The sequence below is a fragment of the Podarcis liolepis genome, assembly GCF_965112155.1.
Source record: "Podarcis liolepis genome assembly, chromosome: 4".
NCBI lineage: Eukaryota > Metazoa > Chordata > Lepidosauria > Squamata > Lacertidae > Podarcis > Podarcis liolepis.
In genome coordinates this window covers 77,090,769-77,102,511 of record NC_139558.1, presented here as the reverse complement: position 1 = coordinate 77,102,511, position 11,743 = coordinate 77,090,769, and positions in this window count along the sequence as shown.

Genomic DNA, 11,743 nt, shown 5'->3' with positions numbered 1-11,743 from the left:
CTTAACCTACTGAGTCTGAATGGCTTGTTCCAGGAATAGATGTGTGTGACATAGAAGCAATGGTGGTTCTTGTGCTGAAGCATGGCTGTGTCTCATGCAGATGGTGCTGGCAAGGTGTATATCAAAAAGACATTAATGCACAGTCAGCCCATCAAGCTTCCCTGTGCTAAATCAAATGCCAAAGCCATATGGCAATGACAGTCCTTGCTGACACACATCCCGGATGCTACACCTCTGTATTTCTGGTGAATGCCATTCTGGTGCAGCTGAATGCAAAAGAATGCTTATTGACTTGTTCGTTCCCTGGTAGCAATTCCAGTGGGGCATGTTCTGTTAAGCTAGGCAAACATGCTGTTTTTTTCTTCTGCTGCTACAGCAGATTACATGCCCCAGGAAACCGAGGCAATTCCGGATCTCCGGTGGAGGCCTGTTGCAGATCTTAGGAAAATAAAATGAAAAGAGAATGAATTATCTGGAACATAAATTACTCCCACGTGTTCACATGCCACAGGATTTTCTGAACGCACAGGGAACAATACAAGGCTCCTTAAATTTTGAGAGCTGCCGATGTGCATTCTGAATGGAAATTGAAGGCGCACACCCCTCTTGGCAACTGAAAAAGGCTTACATTTGAAACATTTAAGTGTAAAAATGATCTGCCACCAGAGGAGCTCACCCTGTTTGCTTCAGTGTGAGTCACTGAAGTGACTGTGACTTCCTTCTGCCACCTCCAGATATCCCCTGATTTATAGAATGAAACTGAAATATTCCAGAATGTCAACCCTAATCACATGAAAATATTATGGTGAGGTGTTCTGAGTCCCTGGCTCATCTGTCTTGGTGTTCTTTCCTACAACTGGGCATGTTCTCTACTTGAGATCCAAAATGATGTGGACAGCGATTGAATCCATATGGAGTGAGCAAGAGTGATTTCACCACCTTTTCTCACTCTAGTTGCTTCTGGTATCATTTCTTTCATTGTGCATTTAAAAACCCTACAGACAGTTGATTTGTTATCTATCCATCCATTATTATTATGAACATTCATTACTCACATCTGTATTCTTTTGTGTGTTTGTCCCTGTCTCACTTTGGCCCTCCCTCCTGGCACTGCCTTCCATGTAGCAGAGTCAGCACCAGACTTCAGTCAGTCTGGCCCCTGTCCAGCACTGCTGGCAATCCCTCTGTCCCTATTGGGCAGCCGACTCTTCTGTTGCTTCTGCTGTTGTGGTGTACTGCTCCCCTTCTCACCCTGGACAAGTCCACCTGATGGTGGTGGTGATGTTGGAATGGGAGCTGCGTTAACACTGAGCTAGTCTATGGCCGTTATCAGCCACTTTAGATTGCCCCAAATGCAATGCCAGACATCAATGTTGAACACTGCATTTTAGACCATCTTAGATGGTAGCTGGCCAACGTAGATCAAAGCTGAGCACAGGATCTGCTCCTGTCCCAAAGCACCATAACCACCCCCTGAGAATATAGTCAAGAAAGGAGGAGACATGACTAGTGGGGGCAAAAGGGTGCAGCAACAATGGTATGGAGGAGCCCCAGGGTGGGTGGAAAGGGTGGCAGAGGGCCATTTGGGTGCCCCACCATACCAAGTCCTGATACCAACCCTAACCCTTACTGATAGCAGCAAAGCTCATTTCAGCAGCTTTAAGGATTCAAACCAGATGCCATGGGTAGTATTCAATGTGGTGCTAATGCAAACTTTCCATCATTATAAGGCTTTCTCCTTGTGCAACAGAACATTCTCCCCCTCTCCTCCTCCTCCTAAACCTACTTTAGGAGGGGGGGATGATTGCACCACACAGGCACAACCTCCTTAGACCACATCATTCTGTCCTAGCCTGATTCTTTGTAAATCAAAATTGCTGCCTAATTGATCACATCTCACTGTTCTCTTAACCAGAATCAGAAAGAGGGTGTTTCTTTCAGCAGCCAAGCAATCGGGAGACGGGACAGAGAAAGGTGATCTGATTAATCTGTAGGATGAGCGGAAATTAGTTATTTTCATCCTTAATCGCCCATGGGATAGGCCAATTATGAAGCTGTTAGAGACCGATTAGGTATTAGGGAAGTCACCCTTCCTCCTTACCTCACTCCTGTAACCCGGCATGAAATTACTGAAGTCACTCAATTTCACTCTGATTGAAATCCATGAAGGGAGATCTCACCACTGGGCATGGGGAGGCTGCAGATGCTTCATTTTCATTGCCAGCAGAGAACCAGCTTCCAGAAATCGACTTTACTGATTTTGCTGCAAATGGAGTCTTCAACGTTGCAAGCGTACTATCCAAACACCTCACTTACTGACTCATTTCTTCCTCCTCTCGCTCTCCATGTACCTGCCCATCCAAGGCTGTATGTACTCTTTAGGTGTTGCATTGTATTCTAACTCTGCTATTTCTTGCCATATTCTGGTTATTATTGCCAACGTATAAGTGGTCATCCTGAGACATATGTTGCATCTTTCATTTTCCTGATAGGGTTCCATGCAATTAATGAATAGGGTTGCGTGCAATTTAAAGGTGATCAGATCATGGGGCTTCTGATGCTTCCTAGGAGGGATTGAGACAGTTGGCAAATTTCTTTAGCAGTATGTTTCCCCCCCATAAATAGGATCAAATCAAAGGTATTTGATTAAACATGGGACAGGTGTTTTTGTTTGTTTTTTAAACCGAAGTTACTAAAGTAAATGTTAGTAACTGCTTCAATGTCAATAGCAGCATCAGAGAATGTTGCCAGATTCCAGTCTGGCTTGTGTGTCTGTCGCTGGGTCTGCGCCAGGGTGATTTTGTACGCTTTTACAGTTGCCAAGGGCATCAGTGCCAACAGTTAACCCACTAGATAAGCCTCAAGTAGTTCCTAGGCAGAGACAGCAAAAGACATCTTCTCATTATTAGAGCATAAGAAAAACAACCAGATGCTTCTGAGAAGAAACAACCTTACCGGGGGGGGGGGGGGCTGTCCCCTTTTGTCACCTGAGGCAAAACGGGAAGCTGCTGCCCCTGTCACTACCCCACAAAAAAGGCTTGGTTATGTACAGGGATGCACAGCTGGAGCTTCTGGGTTCTGGCAAGATCTCTCAAGAGGTCTATGAGATCTCACTAGAGCATGGAAGCCACAGACACTTCTTTGTGCTTGTCCAGCAGCAGTGTGTTGGGAGGTGGTCCCCACCAGGGGAAAAGTGAGGAAAAGAGGTGGCAGTGGTGAGATCTCATGCGAATCTCCCCTCTCCTCAGGCACATACCTCAGTAGACCTCTTTTGCAGCCTCTTTGGATGTTTTTGCTTGGTTTGAACTCTCATAATTTATTTTGCTTGCTTCCCTGGAGGAAAGATAAAGAGGTGTGTGTGTAGACACTAGCCTGCTGTACATAGGCAACATTTGCATGTGTTGCTCCACCCACTTTTTGCTTCTGGCCCCTCCCACCACTGGTTATGCAACCCCCCAGAAAGGGGCCCAGAACAGAATGTGAACCTCAGTCTGAAACCTCTATAGCAATGGCTCTGTAACAACCTCTCGTGTCTCTTGCACTACCAGCAATGAAATTTTCCTCCTAATTTCTAGGCACCAAAGATACAAGACCTGCTCCTGGAATGCACTCATTACTTAAACGGTGACAAGAAGGAAGTTCAGCTTTCAGTCCTGGATAGTCCTCTGTCCTTTCCTCCTGGTTAAAGTAAAATAGAGTTCCGCTCGGTGGCTTCCTGGTCCCAGCAGAGAATGAGCTCTTCCTTTGCCGCTTGAGCAGCTTCTAATATTTTACCTATCTCTTGCCATTTTATTTTATATATACTTCTTTCATTCATTCATTCAGTCAGTCAGTCAGGAAATAAAATAAAGTGTGATGGAATGAAATGGTGAAGGAAGAGCATGCGAGTCCCCATCCCTCTCCAAATCCAAAGCAGTTGATTTCTCTTCACAATCAAACCTCTCCTGAGTTGGTCCAGATTAACACTTTTGCTGAAGCAGGAACATAGGAAAATACCTTACAATGATGCAGCCCATCGGCCCAGCTAGCTCAGAGCTGTCACTACACCGACTGTAGCTCTCCAGGGTTTCAGACTGTTGTCCCTCCCAGCTTTACCTGGAGATGCTGGGGAGAGAACCTGGGAGCTGTTGCATGTCAAGCAGATGCTCTAGCACTGACTTTCAGCCATTCCTGCTGACCGGGTTGATTTGGAATTCAGCTTCTAGCTCTGCATTCCTGGCTTCGGATGGAATGGGGTGATGTGAGATAGATAAACTTTATTTGCATTAGCCAATGGCCGTAGCAACATAAAACAAGCAATATATACAATTAAAAAACAACAACAATGGATAAAAAGGACCATCAAATGACCAAGACCATCGTTCAAATAGTGGCCCTTAATCTCATTGCACCCTCAATAAACCTAGCAACCTTTGCTGTTGTCTGATCATTCTGATCTGACAACAGGAAGAACAATGTGGCCTCAGATGGGCGGCCTGGGATGGTAAGTAGGAGTGGGGTGATGATCTCATTCCTCAGGTCTTTATAAAGGGGGCAAGACAAGAGAACATGAGCCACTGTTTCCAGATTGGAATGGGGTGGTGGTGGTGGGAACGCAAGGGGTTGGTCTGAAAATTACAGACCAAATCCTACTTGACCTTTCACAGGACACTTTAGTGTGGTTATATATTTTGTTTCTTTCTTTATTAGTTTATGGAATAGCATGGAGCTTTAAAAAAGGGTCATGGCTGCACTTTTGACCTCGGTTTGCAAATTTAAGGGTGCCAAATTGGGTGCTTGAGTCTGCGTACATACTATACATTTAAAGCGCAAACTCAGCAAGATAGCATGAGGCTCTTAATCTCAGGGTTATGGGTTCGAGTCCCATGTTGGGCAAAAGATTCCTGCATTACAGGGGGTTGGAATAGATGACCCTCATGGTCTCTTCCAAATCTAAATTCCATGATTCTGCCAAATCACGGAAGCTGTAAGTTTGTGAAGGTTGCTGGGAAATGTAGCTTTCTGAGGTGTAAATATCGGTTCCCAGGATTCTTCTATGCAGCCTTAAACTGGGATGAAGATTTTTGAAAAGGTGTGCAAACCATTTGAGTATCATGCTTCGCTGCTTCCTTTATCCTTCCTTCCTTCCTTCCTTCCTTCCTTCCTTCCTTCCTTCCTTCCTTCCTTCCTTCCTTCCTTCCTTTGGAAAGCATGGACATTAGAGGATTGCAGTGGCTGGTGGCCATTAGTCTTCCCCGGGAACATTGCTGCACCGAGATGGTTTAAATCAGTTTGTTGGATTCACTCCTCCATCTCTCCCCCACCTCCACAAACATGGAGTGGCAAATTTGAGGGAGATTTTGCTACAGCCCCTCCCTAAGTAACCAGCAGATACTTGACATGATTCCTGAGTATTGGAGTTGATCCTCATGATTACACAGTGGGGAAAAACACTAAGAGCATGTTATTCATTCATTTATGCACCCATCATTCTTTCAACTTATATATTGCTTTTTTATACAAGAATTCCAGAGTGGTTGACATAATAAAACTTTAAAATACAAAAAGAATTCAGCATAACAGATAAAACTAAATCTCTACAGAATATGCAACATACAGAAAACAGCTGAATCCAGCAGGTGCTTTTCTATACCATACAACAAGCCAACAATACTAATAAAGTGCAGAACTTTTGGGGGGCATTGAATTTTAGGGAAACTAAAATGGCAGCCACAACTCCAGCCACCAGAGGCCTACCGGTCACATTCCTGTTGGGACCTTCAGCCCTGGAGCTGACAGATCTCTTTCTGGGTTCAGTGGAGTTCTCTTGCCATCATATCTGCCTTCGCCAAGGAGTGAATATCATTTGAGGTGGGCATAATGAAAGGTGACTGTGTCCACCTCAAATAGGGATCAGCATAATTAGAATGGAGGGTTTGTTTGTTAAAGCACCTTCAAACTAGTGCCCCATCCTTACTATAGTTGCTATGAAATACAGAAGCTCGATTGCTGACTGGGACCAGGTATACATCACCTATGTACCTTACTAACTTTGAAGCCATCTATATTGGCTTTGGGATCAATTCTGAACACAACTCAAAGAGCTGGTGGCAATCTTGAAGCCCTGAACTCCTTGGAACACAGATACCCCTTCAACCACATCGACTTGCATTAGGAATATGCCTCAGCAGTAAGACAGGTGGGGACCAGAGAGAGATGATCTGTTTGTTGGTGAGATCCTAACTTTTGTCAGTATCTGGTGCAGGGGTGCCAACTGAAATAAAATATGGGGGGGGGGGAGTAATGAAGGCCCATCCCACATAATTCATCATCATTTGAATTGCAATGTCCATCAACTTTAGGGGATGTGGACCCCTTAAATATGTTATTGGGGGCCGAAGGAACTTCAGTCCCTAGGAGTTGGCTCCTATGATCTGGTGAAATAATTTTGTTCCGGCTGCACAACAGAACCTATCCTTCCTCTCCTCTCTCTGTGCCCCCCACCCCCTATATCTGTTCTGAGGGGGTTCTCCCAACTCTCCAGAGCCTACTTTTTTGGGGGGGGGGGGTTGAATAGGTGCATGTGAGAAGAGAGGTAGGATAAATTTGACAGCACAGGTGGAAATTATCTCATTGAATACCATCTTCTGGAATTATCTCCCGAAGGAAGTTCATCTATCATTGCAAGACCCCTTTTACCTCTTTCTCCATATTGATGCCTGGGACACTCATGCACAAAACACCTACTTTACAAATAGGGGGAAGCTGTTCGAGTATGAATTAGCATCATTAAGTTTCCATTACTTTGTTTTATTTTATTTTTGGTTTAACTCCAAGCTTGCTGTGCTATGTTATCCGCTGCGTACCTGATGATGCCCTGTTAAATCGGCCCCTGTGCTGAGCGGGTGAGCCAGAGTAGCTTCAAATCACTGCCCTGAGATGTATGGTGCTGGGTTGCAACCTTAACAGGAACGGATGGCTCTTTAGCTGACTGGGTGACATTCAGTGGAGCCAATTGCCTTTAATCAGCCAGGCTGCCTTTCTGCTTGCTTTCCTTTGGCTGCTAAGGAAATTAGGCAGGTTGTGAAGAATCTGTGCACAATTAGTGTGGCAAATTGGAGCTTCCCACGAGGATACACAGCATCACACACACCAGGAACAAGAACGGAGCTCTCCTGTACAAAGGAAGCCCATTTAATGCATTAAATATTTAATTCATCAACTAAAGCTTTAATGAGGTGAAGACATTACACAGAGGAAAATGCCAAAGGGGTTACTGGGGCAGGACAAGCCTCTCTGGGAGATAATATATTGTCTTCCTCTTAGATATATTGTGTTTCTCTTGTATTTTGTATTTTTTTGTACCACAAAAATCAGTGCCTTGGGAAATGGACTCATGATACTTTCCCTATATCTGAATATATGTTACAGCCTCGCCACCTGCTTAAGGTACGTTGATTGAAGGAAACAGGGCTGGAGTAGCAGCTTTGTTGTCTATCTATATAAAGAATCACTCCAAAAATTACTGTGGCGTTTTAAGAGAATGGCACAATCACTGCCACTCAAGGTGGAATCAGGCAACCCTGTGGCAGCTCTTTATTATTTGTTTGTTCATTACATTTATATCCACCTTTCCTACAAGGAGCTCAAGGCAACATACATAGTTCCACTCCTTCCAATTTTATCCTCACAACACCCTGTGATAGGTTAGGCTGAGAGTGAATGGCTGGCCCAAGGTCACCCAGTAAGTTTCATGGCTGAGTGGGGAGTTGAACCCTGGTCTTCCAGGTCCTAGTCCAACACTCTAACCACTACACCACACTGGTTGCCATGTGGAGATGTGACTGCAGCTAGTGACCTGAAGTCTCTCACAATGCAACACAGTCCTACATTCACTCTGATGTTTGAATAAAGCCCTATTCAGATGCCAGCGCATATGGTGATTCTTGGGCTTGCATGCATGCCCCCGCTCACTTCCGACTTTTAGCCCACATGCTTTTAGGCGAATGCCTGAAAAGGGCTTAACACCCTCTGGTGTTCTTGACTGCTTCCTCTTCGAAGAATGTTCCCAGGAAGAAAACATCTGGAGCCTCCTGTCCACATGGACAGCTGAATACAACATGCAAAGAGATCATCTAAATTCTTCCACCCGCTTCAGTTGCTGCTCCATGTGTGCTTGGCAGCCATGAAAGTGCCACACCTTAATCAGCTGGACATCTCTCCTGGGGTTGCTCTCCATGACATAATGTGTGGGCAGAAGGTTCTAGATGTCTTCTACCTGTGAGATCAGCCACCAATAAGAGAGTCTGCAGAGAGGGTCTAATTGTCATAGTGGTTTAACAATCAAACCCTCCTCACAGGGAACACTGGGAATTGTAGCTTTCTGAGAGGGAACAGGGGCTTCCTAACAACTCCCAGCACCTTAACAAACTACAGCTCCCAGAATTCTTTGGGTTAAGCCATGACTGCCCAAATGGCATCACGATGCTTTAAATGTATGGTGTGATTGTGGCCTTACTCAGCATATACCATGCAATAAACTTGCAAGGAAGGGTGTGTGGGATTAGTATGGTTAAATCAGCTGCGGTAACCAATAGGATTGTGCAGCATTATTCCCTTTCTCACTGGGAATCCCATAAGTCTGAAGTACCTCTAGCTTCACAGCCAGGAAAAAAATACAAGGCAGTGGCAATGGCCAATTATTAAAGGACACATTTGCCTCAAGAGCTCTTCCTGGTTCATCGCACAGGGTGAATTGTATTATCTGCCTTTTTTGAACTTTTGAATATGTAAGTAGTCCTTTAAGTCCTTATCAGCATGAGTCTCAGGTTGGGTGTGAGGGAGGAATGCAAAGATATGTGGTGTTGGGAGTTTTGGGTTCCATCTTGTCCCTGCCAGAGGCATTGTAGGCTATGCTGTACTTGTGTTCTGTTGAGTATTAGTATGTGTGAGGGGGGAAAATGAGGGAGTCAGTTCTAAAATGATTCCAGCAGTTGCTTCTGTATTAGAATTGCTTCAGATAATCAAGCACACGCACAGGGTTAGGGGAATCTTGGGATTTGGAGAGGAATAATAAAGGATTAATCAAGAAACTCCTGAATGAATTCAATATTTAAAAAATGACATACGGAGCATGCAGCTTGATGTTTTTATGATTAGGCTGGCGGATAATTGGAAAGAGCAGATTCTGCCCCACGCTTGGCCAGGCCCAGTCTCTTGGAGTTCTCTCTGGTTAAGCACTCCTTCCTCAGGAAGCCGCAAAGCCAAGTGTTTTGTAGCCTGTATCGGAAGCTACTTAAAGAACAGCCTCAAATTCATTTTGAAAACACACATTTACATTTTGAAAACCTTCCATGCCACAGATCTTGGTTTGTATATCGCAGAGCCTGTTAAGAGCGTTCCTTGCCTTTTACTTCTACCCCTGCCTAGCAATTTGAGGCAATCTAGGGACATTCTGCTTGCCCATTCTCTGTCCCATTTCCTTAGCTCTGTTTTACACATTAAGCTAAAGGAAATGTATGTGCTTCAGTTGCTTTCTGCACTAGAGGGACAAAACCATGCGTAAATCTGCCATTACTGCACCTTGATTCCTGTATCCTTTATTACACAGTTGCAATGTATATTGCTGCATCTGTGAAAGCTTCTGCAGCCAATCAGAAGCCCCGTTGGATGTTTGGGTTCCAAAGAATGTTTGCAAACTGGAACACTCACTTCTGGGTTTGCGACGTTTGGGAGCAAGAACGTTTGAAATGCAAGGCGTTTGGGATTCAAGGTACAGCTGTAATGAAATGCCTATGCATAAACTCACTCTCATTCAGGAAGAGCTCTTGGGTTGGTTCAGAACTCCCCTAACCACCCTGTTTGTAGATTTATATGCAAAAATTATATGCCTGTTTTACCAAGAGTAGATGTTCTTGGAGGATGCAGTTCAGCAGTATTATCCCTGTGCCAGTAATCTAATCCTGAACCGCTCAAAGGTTTGGCACCATATCTCATTCTTCAGTTGCATCACCATTAACCTCTGAGCACAGAGACAAGAAATTTGGATTGATCCCTGGGGCAGCTCAGGCATATGGCCAAATATCTATCCAAGTCATGCTTTGAACAAATATACCTCTGATCATTCTAGTTGCCACTTGAGGAAAATGAGTTTTCTAAGTCTTCTTTATTGGCAAAGCAATGTTACTGTTGCTTTGCTGGAAATGGGCAATAGAGTGTTTCTTCACATCTTGTGGACTTATCACATGCCCTGAATTATATGGGGACCTCTTCAGCATCTTGACAATAAGATTATTTGTATTAGATATGAAGAAGAAGAAGAAGAAGAAGAAGAAGAAGAAGAAGAAGAAGAAGAAGAAGAAGAGTAGTAGTAGTAGTAGTAGTAGTAGTAGTAGTAGTTTGGATTTGATACCCTGCTTTATCACTACCTGAAGGAGTCTCAAAGTGGCTAACATTCTCCTTTCCCTTCCTCCCCCACAACAAACACTCTGTGAGGTGAGTGAGGCTGAGAGACTTCAGAGAAGTGTGACTGGCCCAAGGTCACCCAGCAGCTGCATGTGGAGGAGCGGAGACGCGAACCCAGTTCCCCAGATTACAAGTCTATCGCTCTTCACCCCTACACCACACTGGTGAACTGTGCATGCTGCCTAACTGATGTCTGTTGAATCAACTATTAGTTTCCCTGATTTCTTCTGTTTTCCACACTGTTCCCATTGAAAAAACAACAACCCTGCTTATTTGTGAACAGATCTAGAACCTCAGCAAGTCCCCATCTCTTTATTCCCTCCACCCACTTTGCTTTTCTACAGAGATGCACCCAAGGCAGGTCACCTCCACTAGTGCCCATGTCTTACTGCAACCCTTCCCCATGCTAATGCGCTTTACATGTTTTGAACTATCACTTTCATCATCCCTGACCATTAGCTAGGCTGTCTGGGGCTGATAGGAGCTGTAGTTTGAAATATTTGGAGGGTACCAGGTTGAGAACAGCTGCCCTACTATAACTCAGCCTGTAACTAAGCCCTAAGCACATGCAATGGAAACAATACCATATAACTTCCCAAACTGCCCCCACTTCTCTGTCTTTGATTGTTTTCCCCACATTGATTTTTAGATTGTAAGCTCCTTGGCACAAGGGTATGTCCTCTTATACTCTGTAAGGTGCTATATAAACAATAAAAATAGTAAACCAGGCATGACAGCAACTTATTGGTGCTACAGTGGTGGTCTTCTGCTGAACTCCTGACAAGGGACAGAATGGGGCTGAGTTGCAATATGACCCAGTCAAGTCCCCTGGTTTTTTTGAAAGTTGGGACTCTGTGACTGAAAGTAATTGCCCTCGGGGGAGGGGTCAGAAATGGGCTGGATCCAGAATAAGTTAGTAGAACTTGGTTCTTATTGAAATCATAGAATCATATAATCTTAGAGCTGGAAAGGAACCAAGAGTCATCTAGTTTGCTTTTGCCATTGATTTCATTGGGACTCAGATTCAACTAACTTTGGCTGGATTCAATCATATATATTATGGGAAAGCGTGAGGCAGGGAGAGGCATCAGCTCCATGCTCAAAACCACCCATAGTATGTTTTAAGACATTATCTTCATCCTGCTTTATAGGGAACTAGAAGATTTGTCCTCAGTGCAGTTTTGAAATTAGTGGTCAAAAACAGTGCAGTTTTGAAGAGTCCAGTCCACCACCTTGACTCAAAATGGCATCCGATTGTACCCTGACATAGACGAAAACCTGCTCCTTGATCTCAGGAAAC